This window comes from Nerophis lumbriciformis, linkage group LG21 (genome assembly GCF_033978685.3).
Source record: "Nerophis lumbriciformis linkage group LG21, RoL_Nlum_v2.1, whole genome shotgun sequence".
NCBI lineage: Eukaryota > Metazoa > Chordata > Actinopteri > Syngnathiformes > Syngnathidae > Nerophis > Nerophis lumbriciformis.
The window spans coordinates 14,657,501-14,677,476 of record NC_084568.2 but is presented as its reverse complement, the minus strand read 5'-3'; the positions used below and the strand labels follow the sequence as shown (position 1 = coordinate 14,677,476).

At 39.6% G+C, this 19,976-nt stretch overlaps 1 protein-coding gene across 1 annotated transcript in view; it reads right to left on the bottom strand.

Annotated features, from left to right (window-relative positions):
- adamtsl4 (ADAMTS-like 4) overlaps positions 1 to 19,976 on the bottom strand; it is a 139,634-nt gene that overhangs the window by 66,832 nt on the left and 52,826 nt on the right. The window lies entirely within an intron of this gene.

Genomic DNA, 19,976 nt, shown 5'->3' with positions numbered 1-19,976 from the left:
TGCACCAGGAGGTCATCAGACCATGGCCACCAGGACGCTGACACAAAAGCGCCCCCACAAGCACGGCCGATAACCCCTGAGGCAGACAGACCATGGCCACCAGGACGCTGACACAAAAGCGCCCCCACAAGCACGGCCGATAACCCCTGAGGCAGATGGCTCATCTTAAAATCCTTTCATCTTCTCAAAAATCGACAGTGCGCCTAATGTACGTATTCATTCCGGTTCTGATTGCCGACCTCCAAGCAATTTTATTTGGTACTTGGTGTAATGATAAGTGTGACCAGTAGATGGCAGTCACACATAAGAGATACGGCTCCTAATTGGCTGCTGACGTATGCAGTAACATATTGTGTCATTTCCCATTCTATTATTTTGTCAAAATTATGAGGGACAAGCGGTAGAAAATTGATTATTAATCTACTTGTTCATTTACTGATAATATCTGCTTATTTTCTGTTTTAACATGTTCTATCTACACTTTTGCTCAAATGTAATAATCACTTATTCTTCTGGCAAGGGCCTATATCTGCTTACTTTCTTCTGTAACATGTTTATATCGACACGTTTGTTAAAATGTAATAATCTCTTATGATTCTGTTGTTTGGATACTTTACATCAGTGGTAGGCGATACTACAAATGTGGGTATCAATCCAATGGCAAGTCGTTACAGGGGCAGTATCGGTCATACTAATGCTGATATTGATACTTGACATTTTCAACATCATTAAATGATTCAATTTGGGATTTGAACCCAGTACCGCCGTCCTTACCAGAGAAGCACTAATGAGAGAGAATGATGACAGAAAACACTGTAAAACATTATGACAGAAACTGATCATTATATATTTACCATTACCTTTATCAAATACTTTTGTGAGTAAAAACAGAGCGGGAGAAGTGGTGGAGAGCCATGTGGATGCCCTCTTCTTTCTTAAATTCAATAGTGTTTCTCACCTTCTTGATCAAAGTGCTGGCTTATTTTGCCGTCATACCCGATAGAAAAATCAAAACGTGTTGGAATTTTGTTTTGCGCAATCGGTTCTGCTAAATGACAAAGTTTTATTTTGGTCGATTTACTTTTCAAAAACCAAATCATAAAACAGCTTGGAAAAGTGTTATATTCCATCATTGAAATTAAAGTCTGTCCATGGCTGCCGAGAGCTTTAGTTAGTAGGTCACTACTTTATTAGGAACATCTTGTTTGTATCTCAACATGAGTAACATTTTCCTCCGCCTGTAGTGTTGATGACACGTCTGTCATGCATGTAACGTAAGATGTCAAACAGAGCAGCGTGTGGACGATAACACGCAGCTGTGTCCTGATGTGCTATTTTACAATTGAAGGCCACAAGATGCAAGTAGCTGCATTGTAGGTACGATGAGCACATGAGCTGCCTCTGCATGCATTATAAAACACCGTACTCATCTGTCGGTGTGGACGTCGTGTGTGTCGTCAGAGCTATTAATGCTGACTGGGCAGTTTGCTTGCTACAACATTGTTTCTGTTGCTGGGGCTCTGCGCAATGTACTTGTTGTACATGCGGTCAAAGGGAGCTATGTGTGGTAGCCATTTTTGTGTTATTTATATTTCTGTAGTCCTGCATATATTAACTTAAATTAATTATTTGATGAATACCTGGGCCTACTGCGCTACTGCACCTTGGTGTTGGTCATTGTGGTGGTGTTTGATGGATACTTGGGCCTACTGCGCTGCTGCACTGTGGTGTAGGTCATTGTGGTTATAGTAGCCATCCATCCATCCATCCATCCATCAAATTTCTACCGGGGGGTGCTGGAGCCTATCTCAGCTGCATTCGGGCGGAAGGCGGAGTACACCCTGGACAAGTCGCCACCTCATCCCAGGGCCAACACAGATAGACAGACCCATTTTTGTGTTATTTATATTTCTTTGGTACTGCATTTATTAAGTTCAATTTAGAGATGTCCGATAATGGCTTTTTTGCCGATATCCGATATTGTCCAACTCTTAATTACCGATTCCAATATCAACAGATACCGATACATACAGTCGTGGAATTAACACATTATTATGCCTAATTTTGTTGTGATGCCCCGCTGGATGCAATAAACAATGTAACAAGGTTTTCCAAAATAAATCAACTCAAGTTACGGACAAAAATGCTAACATGGCACTGGCATATTTATTATTGAAGTCACAAAGTGCATTGTTTTTTTTAACATGCCTCAAAACAGCAGTTTGGAATTTGGGACATGCTCTCCCTGAGAGAGCATGAGGAGGTTGAGGTGGGAGGGTAGGGGGTAGCGAAGGGTGTATATTGTAGCGTCCCGCAAGAGTTAGTGCTGCAAGGGGTTCTGGGTATTTGTTCTGTTGTGTTTATGTCGTGCTACGATGCGGATGCTCTCCCGAAATGTGTTTGTCATTCTTGTTTGGTGTGGGTTCACAGTGTGGCGCGTATTTGTAACAGTGTTAAAGTTGTTTATACGGCCACCCTCAGTGTGACCTGTATGGCTGTTGACCAAGTATGCTTTGCATTCACTTGTGTGTGTGAAAAGCCGTAGATATTATGTGTTTGGGCTGGCACGCAAAGGCAGTGCCTTTAAGGTTTATTGGCGCGCTGTACTTCTGCCTACGTCCGTGTACCACTCCGTACAGCGGCGTTTTAAAAAGTCATAAATTTTACTTTTTGAAACCGATACCGATAATTTCCGATATCACATATCAAAGCATTTATCGGCCGATAATATCGGCAGTTCGATATTATCGGACATCTGTAGTTGAATTATCTATTTTTACATTCTGTGTCTTTTACAGCACCTGTGACGAAAGCATATAGGGGTGCACAGGTGCAACTGATTGGACAAATGTCGGGTTGGGAGACAAAAAAGCCCTTTGGGTAAACCTTTATTTACCATCTATCCATCCATCCATCTTCTTCCGCTTATCCGAGGTCGGGTCGCGGGGGCAGCAGTCTAAGCAGGGAAGCCCAGACTTCCCTCTCCCCAGCCACTTCGTCCAGCTCTTCCCGGGGGATCCCGAGGCGTTCCCATGAATGGATAATCCGCTGAAGTCGACTGAACAGGCGTCAACCTGCAGTCCACACGTGTCTCGTATATGTGACTGCCATCTACTGGTCACGATTATAATTACACCATGTACCAAATATAATTGGTTCAAGGTCGGTAAGCACAACCAGAATTAATACGTACATTAAGCGCACCGGAGTTATAAGGCGTAAAGTCGATTTTTGAGAAAATGAAAGGATTTTAAGTCCGCCTTATAGTCCGAGAAATACAATAAATGTTTTATATCGACCGTTATCGATAATTAATGATATTTGGTATGAGCTATGGAAAATAATCCCCTCAGTTATCAAGGCAGAAATTAAAGAAAATGTCAACACAAGCATGGGAAACACTCAATGTAAACAAAATTGTAAAATCACATTAAACACTTAACAATAACCTCCTAAAATAAAGGTGCAAAAATAAGGAATATGTAAGAAATGCTTAAAGTGTAACAAAATAGTGCAAAGTGTGAAAATGTAAACATAGAGAAACATGAGAAGAACTATTTTCTGCAGGTTTAGTGCCAAGAGCAGTGCTCTAAAGGGTGAGCGCGGCTAAGGTGGTGTGGTATTAGCGGTCTTGGTGGGGACGAGCGCCTTGCATCATTTACAGACCACATTGGTCTGACTACGGTCCGTTTAAAAAAAATCCAACAACTGCCATACTGTCGAGGTGACTTCTCCTCTTTTATCCACAATTTCTTCATTTTTACTTTCTCCTCTCACTCCATACAAAGAGTCAACCGCCAGACAACAAGACAGCGCAACCAAATTTGATAGTTGCTACTGTTAGCGTGTCACTCCTACTGATCAGTGATCATTTCCTGTGTTGCTGACACGGCGCGTGCTCGAACCCGCTTTTCTTCGGCAGCGGGTTCTGCCAGCACCTCCGTTGGCAGCACGCCAGGACACGCCCCTGCTCGCGCTGGGTGCATCACGCCCGCGCGTCGGCAAAGCTGCAGACAATCTGTCATCTGCGCACCAGGAACTAATGAGAGGACGGCATAAAGACCAGCGGACCCGATGAGTTTTTGCCGGAACATAGTTCACTTTTGTACTCATCCCCCGTCTTCCGTGATCGAGTTGTGTTTATCGACTTCCCCGATCCTCGACCCCTGCTTGGACCCGGACATCGTTGCTTCTCTCCAGCCCCCGACTGCTTGCCTGCCCACGGACTACCTTCTCGCCTTGCCCCCCTTGGACTGACGGAGGATTCATTCAACACGCACAGACAACAAACCCTGGTAACATTTAAATGGTAATTCTACACATCGTCTTGCACCCATCACTTGAAGTAGCATACACACCCTACACAATCATCAGAAGGTTTAATAAACCTGTTGAACCAAGTCCTACCGTGGTGTCGTCTTCTTCCCCACCGCCGTACATAACAATTGCTCAGTTACCAGAGAGCAAGTGCCTTTGTTCACGCAACCAACCTTGATTCACAACTTCTGGTTTCTTTCGCTAAAGGAAAAAAAAAGTATTTTCAAGCAATTTTTGTATTTACCGTATATTGATTACATGTCTATTGCAATGTATATTGATTTTGTCTCTAATAACCACCAGCATTCTGTTGTTGGTTTAGTTAAATAAACTACAGAAATGAAAAGAATGTGCGTAGTAATGTTCCTGAAAGTAAATAGAACTATTCATAATCGCCAGTAGAACTGTATTACCGAAGGAAAATCACATTTTACCGCAAGTCATGTGGGACACATGTGCACGCACACGCACACGCACACGCACACACACACACACACACACACACACACACACACACACACACACACACACACACACACACACACACACACACACACACACACACACACACACGTGCTTGTCTTATTGCCATATGGTGTAGTTAGTTCCATGCAATGTGAAAAAACAGCAATGCACACACATATACACATACATATATATATATATACCCATATGTACACACACACACATATACAGTTTCTATACACAAACACATTCGGCTCTCCTCGTCTTTGTCACATTACGGGGGTTACAGTTGCTTACAATGTGGAACCCCACACCCCTGCACATTAACACACACTCACATGTGCACACACGTGTGTGTGAGGGTTAAAGTGTGAAATTCAGCAAGAGCGGTGTCAATAAGTCCACTCTTTGATGGTCTGTCAATGAGGCTCTGTTCCACTTAACAGCAGAGGCTGCTTCACGTGGGAACCGCCTAGCACATGATTGTGTGTGTGAGTGTGTGTGTATGTGTGTGTGTGTGTGTGTGTGTACAAGTCTTGGCATACACTGTATATACAGTACTGTATATGTATGTGTGTGCATGAGTGGTAGTGAACTGTAACCTGGCAAAGTCAATAAGACAAGGAGAGATGTGCAGGGGGGTTCTGGCATTGTATATAGCATGATAGATCCAATGGAACCCTCACAAAAACCACAAAGGGGCGTTTGTGTATTAGCGCGCGTGTGTGTATGCGTACCATATGCGTGCATTTACTATAAGTGCACATGGGTGGGTCCCATGTTGCACGGTAATATCAACTGTAACTTGGCAAAATCAATAAGACAAGGATACGTTGATGCAAGGGGTGGTTCCCACATTGCGTAGGAGTCATCTGTAACCCCGTTATGTGACAAAGACCAGGATAAGTGTGCGTGTGTTTGTGTTCTTGGATTTCTACCCTTCTTGAGACATCAACAAGGAAAAGTACCTTCCATATGAGGATCAGTGAACATGTTAGGACCGAAATCATGGTCCAAATACGGAAAACCATTGCATCTAATAGAGAACCAAATACTAGAGTCCGTGAACATTGCTCCAAAATCAGGATTTTTTGTTGATTTAATGTGCATACAAAAGTAAACATTGACAGGTGCAAAGGCAGCAATATATGATAAAACAAGACAGCAGCTAAAGAAGGACTTCCCTCAACATCCCCGGGTGAACAGCTGATTTTATGACTTCCGGTGCTGACGTAAGACAACCCGCGTCCCATATGTGACCATAGGATGAACAAATACACTACGGTACTAAGACTATAGTGGCCATTAACAGTTAGCTTCTACAGCTGGGTTGCTCAAAGTGCGGCACAGGGGCCATCTGTGGTCCGTGACTCGTTTGTCATTGGCCTTAAGCACATTACAAAAAACAAAAAATAGAGAATATCTCATTTGCACCCCTGGTGGTGAAATCTATCCAAATTAGGGTGGTCCCAAAAAGGAGGGATTTTTCTAATTGACTGTGTGTCGGTTTTAAAAGTGCTCCCCCTCTGGTCAACATACAAAATAACAAGTGTGTGTAAAAATTTGGAGTGCTGCCCCTCTGGCCAACATATGTAATAACAAGTGTGTGTAAGAAATTGAAATGCGCCCCCTTTGGCCAAAAGTAATTAAAAAAATAATATATATGTATATAGTGACATACTGTAATAACTTAAAAGTAAATATTGAAGATAAAAAACCAATTACAAAAAATGTAAAATAAATTAACTACAAGCAGTCTTTTCCTCACAATGTCTTGACTTTTTTTCTTATACAATTGGGAACTATTTCTCATATTCTTTCTGTTTCTGCAATATCTTCTCGTAAAATGATGACTTTTTAATACAAAATGGTGACATTTGTCATAAAATTCTGACATTATCGCATTTTTTTTCTTTTCATAACATGGTCACTACTGCCTAGTTTCTCTTGTTATATTCTTATTTTTACTGTTATATTTGTATTCTTATTGTTACTTTTTATTTTTATGCTTATTGTTATATTTTCTTTTTTATTTCCATTTATACCCCCATTATTTACTTTTTAAATTCTATCTCAATTCTGTACACTGCTGCTGGAATTTAAATGTAGTTGTTCTTGTAAAAGTGAAATTTTTTGACTAAAATTATGCCTTTTGTCATAATTTTGCCAAGTAAAATTCCAATTATTATTATAATATTGCCAACATTTTCAAGTTTACTTAAATTGTGACTTTTGTCGACTAAAATTACGACTCCTTTCATAAAAGTGCCAAAATTCTAAGCTTCTCTTGTGACTGTTGAGTAAAATTCCAACTTTTATCATAATTTTGCACAAATGTTCAGTTTTTTTGTAAAATTTTGACTTGCGTTGAGTAAAATTACGACTTTTATTATAATACTGGCAAAATTCTAAGTTTTTCTTGTGAAACTGTGACTTTTTTTCTTGTGAAATTCCAACTCATTTTTCACAACAAGCTTTTTTATATTTGCGTAGTATGTATATATTATTTATTAAATACAAATCTTTATATATCTAGAAATGGTGGTCCTAAAGAGGTAGGTATTTTTCGGAGCATGTGTGTGTTAGTGTGTGTGTGTGTGTGTTGGGGTTCCCACATTGCATATTCTGCTAAGTGATCTACTAAAATCTCAAATAACAAGTGCTAAAATAAATCAAATTGCATTGAATTATTGGGCGTGCTGTGGATGATCTACTAAGACTGTTTACACAATTGAGCACAAGTGCAAAAGTGGTGCACGGCGCCAAACTTATATACTGTATATTTATGTGGCTGTGGCCATGCATGCAGTCTTATACTGCGCGTCCGTTGCGTCCTACTCTCCAACCCGTGGTCTCTTTGGGTATGTTGTGGAACATGCAGCACACGACTATATTCCAAACCACCTGGGCAATATTGAAGCGTGATTCAGACAACAGACTTATTTTTAGCACGAGAAAGGTGCACTCTGTGAGGCGCTGGTGCGCTTTGAGCAGACCTGGGCAAATTAAGGCCCGGGGGTCACGTGCGGCCCGTTAAGCTTTTCAATCTGGCCCGCCGGACATTCCCAAATAATTTTTTTAGATCTTTAAGATGGAAAGTGTAGCTGCCATTATGATGTTTACACATGACTGTAAGTCTTGAACTACATAAAGTACTTCAATGGTTGGAATCTGCGCTTTTGGATGATATACCAGTTACTATGGTAATCTAATTAGTTACTACCACCAGAACGCCTCCCTACGGAGGTGTTTAGGGCACTTCCGACCGGCAGGAGGCGACGGGGAAGACCCAGGACACGTTGGGAAGACTATCTCTCCCGGCTGGCCTGGGAACGCCTCGGGATCCACCGGGAGGAGCTGGACGAAGTGGCTGGGGAGAGGGAAGTCTGGGCTTATCTGCTTAGGCTGCTGCACCCGCGACCCCACCTCGAATAAGCGGAAGAAAATGGATGGATGGATGGATGGTAATCTAATTAGTTACTGTGGTCATCTAATTAGTTACTATGGTCATCTACATCACAGCAGCTCAGACGAGGCACCAAGCAGTGTGGGCGGGAAGCGTTTCCACAAATTTTCACAACAAAGTTCTAAAGCTTAGTGATGTATCAGATGTATCAGATTGTTTATTTTGTACCCTTAGCGTTCATATTTCACTGTTTGTTGCATTTTTGTTGCGTTTCACTTGATTGTAGAATATGTCGATCGAAAGGGGGAGTGACGTTCATATTTGGTCAATATTCAGTGTTTTATCCTTCATAGAAAAATGTAAAATTCCATTACGTTTTTTAAGGCGGTCTGTTATAACGTTTTTAGCATTCAATCAGACATTATTGTGAGGTTTTGTATTAGTGTCCCTAAAAATAGATATACCGGCCCCCAGACACATTTTTTTCTCTAAATGTGGCCCCCGAGTCAAAATAATTGCCCAGGCCTGGCTTAGAGCCATCGAGAACCCATTCATGCGTTATACATAGTGCATAGATAGATGCTAATGTTAGCATGCTGGCACCCTAACATTAGTCTGCTAGCATTTTTAGCTAATTTTGCAGCAGACCGCCTCAGGCTATATATAATTTGGCACTTGATACATAGGGCTGCATGTTTAATCGACATTGAGGTTTTAATGAGTGCGATTACGTAACCGCAAGAAGCTGAGTTGTTTTTTTTCTGCCGTCACCGACATCTGAGTGACAGCTATGTTCGCCAATCAGAATTGTTTGTTCATCTCTCGCTTCTCAGGGAGAAAGAGGCCTCGGAGGGGGTGGAGGACCGGTACTTTTTAGAGGCGGTATAGTACCAAATATGATTCATTAGTATCGCGGTACTATACTAGTACCGGTATACTGAACAACCCTAGTATGCACCAAAGACAAGGGTGAATGTGTGTGTATGTGCACAAGTGGTCCCCACATTGTCAGCCACCCTGAACCCCACCATGTGACCGAGACAAGAATAAGCACATCTGGACGTCACAAAGGTCCTCTTCTGTTTCTCACAAATGCCCAACGTCTTATGTGCACCAAACGACTCAGGTGGACACAAGAGTGATGTTTTTACGCTGAGCGTGCAAACGTGCCGGGATGTGATTGTGTGAGTGATTCTGCTGGAGAGCGTAAACACGTTCAGCTCCGTTTCAAATCGGAGGGCTCCTGTGGCGCGTACGCATGAAGACCCAAGAAGTATGCGCTCAAACCAGGACGTGTACCGTACGCGTGTGCAGTTACGGAGAGCAGGTGCTTTCCGACGACAAGAATGCAAAAAATGCAGGAGAATGGCAGAAGGCATGCAGGAAAAGTACCATGCGTACCGACGAGTATAAATATACTGTGTAAAAACACAGGAGGCTAATGGACCAAATGGGGGCGGGGGGGTGTTGAAGTAGAGCCAAAACAGACCTGGGGAGAAGAAGAATTTCAGGGATCTGGAGAGTATTTGTTTTTGGTGGGGGGCTCCTCTAAGCACATAACAGCTACAGGATTATCATCACACAGAGAAAATTGTTAAAAAGCAGGTGACAGATGGAGAGACAACAGCATGAGCCTGGACCTGTAGACCCAGGCACATCAAAACACACATTCTTGTATTTGTTACCTTCTTGAGACCTCTGAAAAATGCCTCTTTGGGACCACCTTTCTAAATATATAAAGATTTGTATTTACAACATTATTAATATATACATACTATGCAAATGTAAAAAAGGCAAGCTTTTAGCTTTTGTTTTTTAATTAATTTTGGCCAAAGGGGGCGCATTTCAATTTCTTACACACACTTGGCCAGAGGGGGAGCACTTTTAAAACCGACACACAGTCAATTTGAAAAATCCTTCTTTTTTGGGACCACCCTAATTTTGATACATTTCACCACCAGGGGTGCAAATGAGACATTCTCTATTAGATGCAATGGTTTTCCGTAACTGGACCATGATTTATGTCCTAACTTGTTCACACCTCCTCATATGAAGTGAAGTGAATTATATTTTATATAGCGCTTTTTCTCTAGTGACTCAAAGCGCTTTACATAGTGAAACCCAATATCTAAGTTACATTTAAACCAGTGTGGGTGGCACTGGGAGCAGGTGGGTAAAGTGTCTTACCCAAGGACACAACGGCAGTGACTAGGATGGCGGAAGCGGGGATCGAACATGGAACCCTCAAGTTGCTGGCACAGCCACACTACCAACCAAGCTATACCGCCATTGCGGTAAGTGATAAGTTTGGACCACAGCGTTCTATGTTTGCTAGCAAGGTTAAAAAGTCAATGCAAGGATCTGCCAATGTGTTTATTGAGGTCCAAGTTCTTCTATAGAACAGGAGCACTCCAGTCTTTTTAGGAATTTGCTGCAAAAATGTTTGTTTCCCAAGTTTTGAGCTGAACTCAGGGTTCAGTATGGTCTCATTCCTGGGACCCAAAGCCGTCAGTTGAGTAGCTCAAATGATGAAAAAGAGAGGACCTAAGATTGAACCTTGAGGAACACCACTAGTATAACTGAAGAAGTTGAACAAATGACTACTGACTGCATCCGAAGTAAACAAGCTACACAACACATTAGTTACATAAATCACATTACGAAAATAATTTGTTTAGAGGAGAGGACTCAAAGGGGTGCCTTGAAGAACGCCTCAGTTATGTAAATGACAAGTCTGGAGTCCAGTGTTCTATGTTTGCTAGCAAGGTTAAAATGTCAATGCAAGGATCTGCCAATGTCTTTACAGTAGTCCAAGTTCCTCTATACAACAGAAGCACTCTAGTCTTTTTAGGAAATTACTGCAAAAATGTTTGTCTCCCAAGTTTTGAAATGAACTCGGAGGGCCGGTATGGTGATTTGGCCCGCGGCCCCCCAGTTGAATAGCCCTTCTATACATAATACTTGTAAAAAGCATGAGTTATTAATATGGTTCCAGGGAAGACAAAGTCCCCATGGAGGGATAAGGGGGGTTTAACGTTTTGTTTTTAGTTCAGCTCAATACCTTACAGTTCCAGCGGGCCAAATCACTAAGTAAGAGCGATTAGTCAAAGCGCTACAAGCGTTTATTAGCAAAAAGGAGGCTTGGTTGTAACGAGGCAACAAAGACCGATTGTAGGAGTTAAGCGTGCGCGTGCCCACAGATTTAAAGATGTTAACCTACTGGACCTGACCTGGGGCCCCGGGGGGGTGAGCCCTTTACCTCTGACCTGGAGGGACAAGATTACATTCCTAAAACTGACGCCGGCGGCCCGATGAAAACTTGATGGTGGCCACGGACACAAAGACAATGTTATCAGTCCCCCAGCTGCTTTGTCGGACTGAAACCCAGCAGAATCGCAGCCATGTATGGTTATGCAACCACAGAAAGAGTTTTAGTGCAGGCGCTCAGAGCTGAAAGACGAATGGGTCCGATCCCAAATATTCTCACTAATACAGATTGGAATGTTTCTGACAACGCCCGGAGAATCAGGCTGTGCTTACAAAAGTGGTTGTCATGGTTCGCTCGCTCGTAAACGGCGACTTGAAACTCGGCAGTCACAATCGGTAAACAACAGTGATCTCAGTCGTGTCACCAGCATGCACGTTTCATCTTTTATGGGGGGGGGGGGGGGTCAACAGCTGCAGGATTTGTGGATTATTCCATACACAAGGTCTTCTTTCCTGACACAGTGTCAGACTAAATCACAGACATTTGATCGTTTTAAAAGGGTCCAAGTCTTTTTAACCAGACTTTTTACACCTGTGTAAAGTTGGCGCCCCTTATTATTGCAAACATTAAAATAACACTGCTGTTTGTTTGTGCTGCACATTTACTATTACTGTCTTTGTTTTTAACATATTATAGTTAACATTTTATTGTCATAATCAACCTAAACCGGTGCCATTCGTTTGTGCTGCAATTTTTCTTGCCTAAATATGATAGTTTTTATGCTATTAAGCACCAAAAAAATAACTATAATAGACAAAAAATACTTTGCAGCACAAATGTAGCACAAACAACTGGGACAGGTTTGGGGAAGTTTTGACAAGGTGGGTGGGCTGGTTATGAATAATAAAATGTTAATAACATAAAAACTATAATAGTTAATAACATAAAAACTATAAAAAGTTAACATAAAAACTATAATAGTTAACTTAGACTTAGACAAACTTTATTGATTCACAAGGGAAATTGTTTCACACAGTAGCTCAGTTTCAAAAGATGGAAAGGGTAAGGATGGAAAGGATGATGCAGGTATTAAGTAGACTAAAAATGTACCATAGTAGCAATATAAAATATATTTACATATTATATATACAGTGTATATTATATACTGATATATTATATTATTATATTATATTTTTATATATTATATACAATATATAACATCACTATTACCATGTACTATATTACAGTATATGTAACAGCTGCAGCAAAAAAAAGGGCAGCATAAAAGAGTAGATCCAGCAGAAAATATACATTATAAACAAAGAGAGGTAGATAACGTAGAAGCGGTCAGGTAATAGACATAAAAAACATAAAACATAAAAACTAATAGACAAAAAAAAGTAGCAGCACAAACTTTTGAGACAAGTTTAGGGAGATATTGACAGAGGGAGTGGTTATGAATCATAAGATGTTAATACATATAGATAACAATAATACACAAAACGTTTTTGCAGCACAAACGTTGCACAAACAATTGGGACAGTTTTGGGGAGATTTTGACATGGTTATTATGAATCATAAAACATTAATAACATAAAACTATGATAGATAGACACAAAACGTTTGCAGCATAAACGTTGCACAAACGAACGGGACAAGTTTGGGGCGAGTTTGACAAGTGGTGGTTATGAATATTAAGATGATAATAACATCCATCCATCCATTTCCTACCGCTTGTCCCGTACATAACATTAAAAAATATAACAGACACAAAGATTTTGCAGCACAAACATACTTTTTACTGATCATTTTAAACTCTTAGTTCTTGTTTTCTTTTCTGTTCTTTTTTTTCTTAATTATTGCTATTTATCTCACTATTTTATGTTTTTATTCATTTATCGATACATTTTATTTTTACACAAATTTTGGAATATGTTTTATATAATTTTTTGGGGCTTTTGTAAATCTCAGTTATTCTCCAGTGAGGACGCCTCGACTTGTTGCTAGGCAGAAATTGAATTGGAAAGCATCGGAAACCATGTATTTAAAACATTTTTTTTAATTTTTTTATTTTTCTATTCGGATTCATTTTGTGATTTTATTGGATTAACATATTAGCTAATTGAATTTCCAAACCAGAAATTTGAAGAAATGTACTTTTAATTGGACAGCGAAAAATTTAGGAGTGGATCATTATTATGTGTGTTGCTCGGCAGAATTAGTGAAGTACAATAATTTGAGCCCCTAAGTTGAATAAAAAAAATGCTTACCAGTGAAAAGCTCTGAGGGTTTACCTCAACGTACGAGTGTCTTTCATTTCATTTCATTTATTTAATTGGGACAGTGCACATTAATCAACACTTGAATAAACAGTGTAAATGCATAAATTGCATTGTTAGCATAAATGCTCATTTTCAGCCGTAGTCCCTTAGGCAGTTTCAGCGTTTTGCTTTAAGTTACGAGCATAATTGAGTTACTAGCAATCATGGCAAATGATATATAATATCGAATGTATAGGCAATTGCGTAACAATATCATGAGGCGAATCCTTTGCAGTCATATAACATTCTCTGTTATTGCGGCCCTCCAAGGGCAGCCATAACTCCAATGTGGCCCTCAATGAAAACCAGGTTGACACCCCTGATCTACAGTATATTTAACATATCCTTTTTTTTGTATAAAAAGGCGTGGTTATGTTGCTTTTGTTGGCAGTATCGGAAGAAACGGACAGGGGACTGATGGAGAGCGGTTAGTAAAGAAAACATCAGCGTGAAGTGACAGAAGGAAGCAAAGAACAGCTGGAAGAAAAGTGAGTGCAGCTGGTCAAAGTGTGTTCTTGGTTGTGTAGTGTCGAAGGTTTTACGGGCACACAATGCCCCCCCCCCCACACACACACACACACACACGCGGGTCGCCGTCGCACTTTTGTGCGAAAAACAAAGCCACAGCCAGACTCAGACTAATGAGTTTTGTGCAGGAATAATGTGTGTGTATGTGTGTGGGTGTGTGTGTACACACACACCCACACACACACACACACACACACACACACACTGCAACACAATTCAATGATGTTATTTCTATGGATTTACAGTATCGTTCATTTCTTAGTCCATGAATTGATTTAAGTGGACCCCGACTTAAACAAGTTGAAAAACTTATTGGGGTGTTACCATTTAGTGGTCAATTGTACAGAATATGTACTGTACTGTGTAATCTACTAATAAAAGTTTCAATCTATCAATCAATCTGTCTATCCATTCACGTAATCACTTATCTATCATCCATCCAGCCATCCCATCACAGTATCCGCTCATACGTCAAGCCCTTTCTCTATCCATCCATCAGTTCATTCACCTATCATTTGTCTATCCGTCCATCTTCCTAGCTATTCATTCACCATTTTCCCATCCATCCATTCACATATCCATCTGTCTTTTAACTTATCCATCTAACCGTCTACCCATTCAGTCACCTGTCCATCTAGTAGAGCTGGGCGATATAGAAAATGACTATATCGTGATATTTGAGTATATGTTCTCACGCAGTTGCTTTTAGCTCCAGGCATTACACTACATGCGTTTCCCACTCTTTCTTGTCTCTCCTTCTCACAGAGACTTAAAACAAGCGCACCTTCTTACATACGTCACGTGTGCAACGTCACACGCTCCCGAGGAGCAGAGAGGTAGCGACATGGTAACGTTAGCTGTGATGCTAACGGAGCGGTGCGAGTGGTAATACGAGAGAGAGAAGGTGCGAATCTGGTAACAAATGAAGGAAGAATTCATTCCCAAGAAAAACAGCACGGGGTCCATCGTCTGGCGGTGGTTTGGCTTCAAGCGGGAATATGTCGAACAAGTATGCGGCAAAAGCCTTGCTACAAAAAGTAGCACCACTGCTAATGTAGCATCATTTGAAAAGTCACCCGCTAGAGAATAAGGAGTGCATGAAACTCCGCATGTCAACATCTCCGTTCGGTGCCACACCAACAAAATGCCGAAGCAACTATTTCCACATCAACACCGTATGTAACAAATAGTCAACAACAGAAGAAGATGACGTCCGCAAGAAACCTACCACATAGCGAAGGACATACACTATTTGATTTCCTATTATGCAGCTCATTTTTATTTGAGACTTATTGAAATATCTTGTGTGACATCATGCACAAAAGTGCACTTTATTTGTTTTAAACTATTGTAGTGGCTTTCTGTACAAAAAGTGCACTTTAATTTAGTGTTGTTTTGATATGTCATCTTAGTGACATCATGCACTAAAGTGCACTAATAGCTTGTTTTAAAATGTCTCTGACAATCCTGCACTTTCTGTTTTGGAACGACATGAATGATTGTGCCACTGCTTAATAACTGTTTAATAAATACAGTTTTGGTAAATTGACTTAGTTGTGATTTCCCTCTCTGCATGAAAGTTTAAAATGAGCATATATTAATGCAGTATGAACAATAATGTTTTAATGTAGACACATAGAATCATCATACTGCTGTGATTATATGCATCAAGTGTTAATTCAAGGCTAAAGAAAAATATTGCGATATATATCGTGTATCGTGACATGGCCTAAAAATAGAGATATTAATAAAAGGCCATATCGCCTAAGTTTGATACTTTACCTCGACTGATGTACTAACATCATTTGGTTTATTTCGTACATATATAGCATCGTCTACAAAGATACAAAAAATTGCTATTACAACATCCAGTGGACACATTCAGAACAGCTGTTTCTTTCATTAAAAATTTCATTTTTATACGTGGCAAACTCATCCCGCGGGCCGGATTAAACCTTTTCTGATCCGGCCCGCGGGCCGTACGTTTGACACCCCTGATCTACAGTATCAACCTGTCAATTATCTATCCACTTACCTATTTCTCCTTCTTAGGATCTGTCCATCAATCCATTCGCCTATGTATCATCGCCTATCCATTCACTTATAAACTATCGACCCATTGATCAGACACCTATGACAGAATATTCAAAGCAGGCTAGTTATTAGGGGTATGAATCTTTGGACAACTAAAGAGTCAATCCGATTCGATTTGATTCAGAATCGATTCTTGATTCAACACGAATCTCGATTCAAACCAATTTTTGCAATGTATTATGGTCGATTCGTCAACAATTATCTTAACGATTAGTCGACTAATCAGATAATAAAGCATACAAATATTTAATGGCTCTAATTTTTCCATCGACATCTAAATGCAGCTTAAGTTATTTTAAGCATGCAGTTACTATAACAAAGATGACTAATTAATTCATAAATATTTATTTTACTGTAACTGTGCTGCTCATTCAGCTGTTACAAAAGTTAAAATGACTAACAAAATTTAAAAGAAAGGAAAGGCAAAGTGCTAAAAAATGTTTTTACCTTGTTTATGTATTTTACATACAGTTAAAATAGCAGCAATGACAACAAAACACAAAATCTAACTTCCTTAAAAAGAAAAGCATATTGTGATGTTTAAAAAGCTACACACTGGTATATTGACTAATGATTAACTCTTGGCAGTTTGAGCACTCGAATAGACTCAATGTGTAGAATTACATATTTGATTAATTATTAAAATATTGGCTATTTAATAAATTGTATGTTTAATCTTATGATACCTTCCATTGGTGCCTGGCTGTCTCTCTATGTGTTTACACGCGCATGCGCGGTTCGTGTTTGTTAAATTGCCTTTTTTTTACAGCATTGCAAATTGACACTACTTTAAAACGTACTTGAATTGACGTCGACAAAGTTTAGCTTGCTGACTTTGGCAAAAATTATAGTTGAAGTTATTTTTCACACAATTGGGTCTCACTCTTGTTAGCTAGCTAGCAAGGTGGAAGCTAACACTCTTTAACAAGGTTGAGACCGCATTCTCCCTCCAAATGTCTGACGTCACGCTTTAAACACTCGCGTATCACAGATGTACTACCATAAAAACAAGACCTGCTTTAGAAAATGTGCAAGATATTCATGTTTTTAACAAGAATAGGAGGAAATATTCTCACACTTACATGTTATCACGGGCCATGCTTTTGCGAGTCACCCACTTCCGCCCGGAAAAACCACGAGTGATGATGTCACGACAATTGCCGCCAAATACAATTGTCTGAACAAATTGGTTGCAGGTTAGAAAAGCTCCCTCTGGTTGCATGGAAATGCCCTAAAAAGTAATTTCAAAAACTAATTATATATATATATATATATATATATATATATATATATATATATATATATATATATATATATATATATATATATATATATATATATATAAAATATAATTGTATTTAATTATTATTATTATTATTATTATTTTTAAATGCAGCAAAAAATGTATTCACATCCGAATTGCAATTATTATTCATTCCGATCCAAACCCGATTCATAATTTTCAAAAATGTATTTCATTTTTTTAAATTAATTTGTATACAAAAAAAATTAAAATAAATGTTTAAGTCCGTCCATCCATCCATCCATCCATCCATCCATCCATTGTCTACCGCTTGTCCTTTTTGGGGTAGCGGGGGGTGCTGGACCCTATTTCAGCTTCATTTAAGTCGATTTTTGAAAATTATAAATTGATTTATACAAAACCCAAAACCAGTGAAGTTGGCACGTTGTGCAAATCATAAATAAAAACAGAATACAATGATTTGCAAATCCTTTTCAACTTGTATTCAATTTAATAGACTGCAAAGACAAGATATTTAACGTTCGAACTGAGAAACTTTTTTTTTTGTTTTTTTTTTGCAAATAATCATTTACTTAGAATTTAATGGCAGCAACACATTGCAAAAAGTTGGCACGGGGGCATTTTTACCACTGTGTTACATGGCCTTTCCTTTTAACAACACTCAGTAAACGTTTGGGAACTGAGGAGACCAATTTTTGAAGCTTTTCAAAAGCTTTCCCATTCTTGTTCAACAGTCCGGGGTCTCCATTGTGGTATTTTAGGCTTCATATTGCGCTGCACATTTTCAATGGGAGACAGGTCTGGACTACAGGCAGGCCAGTCTAGTACCTGCACTCTTTTACTACGCTGTTGTTACATGTGCAGAATGTGGCTTGGCATTGCCTTGCTGAAATAAGCAGGGGCGTCCATGAAAAAGACGTCGCTTGGATGGCAACATATGTTGCTCCAAAACCTGTATGTACCTTTCAGCGTTATTGGTGCCTTCACAGATGTGTAAGTTACCCATGCCTTGGGAACTAATACACCCCCATACCATCACAGATGCTGGCTTTTCAACTTTGCGCCTGTAACAACCTGGATGGTTCTTTTCCTCTTTGGTACGGAGGACACGACGTCCACAGTTTCCAAAAACAATTTTGAAATGTGGACTCGTCAGACCACAGAACACTTTTCCACTTTGCATCAGTCCATCTTAGATGAGCTTGGACCCAGTGAAGTCGGTGGCGTTTCTGGGTGTTGTTGATAAATTGTCTTTCGCTTTGCATAGTAGAGTTTTAACTTGCACTTACAGATGTAGCGACGAATTGTAGTTACTGACAGTGGTTTTCTGAAGTGTTCCTGAGCCCATATGTTGATATCCTTTACCCACTGATGTCGGTTTTTGATGCAGTTCCGCCTGAGGGATCGAAGGTCACGGGCATTCAATGTTGGTTTTTGGCCTTGCGGCTTACGTGCAGTGATTTCTACAGAATCTCTGAACCTTTTGATGATATTACAGACCGTAGATGGTGAAATCCCTAAATTCCTTGCAATAGCTCATTGAGAAATGTTGTTCTTAAACTGTTCAACAATTTGCTCACGCATTTGTGACTCTCGCCCCATCCTTGTTTGTGAATGACTGAGTGTTTCACGGAAGCTGCTTTTATACTCAATCACCTGTTCCCAATTAGTCTGTTCACCAGTGGGATGTTCCAAATAAGTGTTTGATGAGCATTCCTCAACTTTCTGAGTCTTTTTTGCCACTTGTGCCAGCTTTTTTGAAACATGCTACAGGCAACAAATTCCAAACGAGCTAATATTTGCAAAAAATAAAGTTTTCCAGTTCGAACGTTAAGTATCTTGTCTTTGCAGTCTATTCAATTGAATATAGGTTGAAAAGGATTTGCAAATCATTGCATTCTGTTTTTATTTACCATTTAAACAACGTGCCAACCTCACTGGTTTTGTAATCAGGATTAGGGATGTCCGATAATGGCTTTTTGCCGATATTCGATATTCCGATATTGACCAAACCCTTAATTACCGATACCAATATCAACCGATACAGGTATCAACCAATACTGACATATACAGTCGTGGAATTAACACATTATTATGCCTAATTTGGACAACCAGGTATGGTGAAGATAAGGTCCTTTTAAAAAAAATAATAAAAAAATTAAATAAGATAAATAAATTAAAAGCATTTTCTTGAATAAAAAAGAAAGTAAAACAATATAATAAAATAAATTAAAAACATTTTCCTAAATAAAAAAGAAAGTAAAACAATATAAAAACAGTTACATAGAAACTAGTAATTAATGAAAATGAGTAAAATTAACTGTTAAAGGTTAGTACTATTAGTGGACCAGCAGCACGCACAATCGTGTGTGC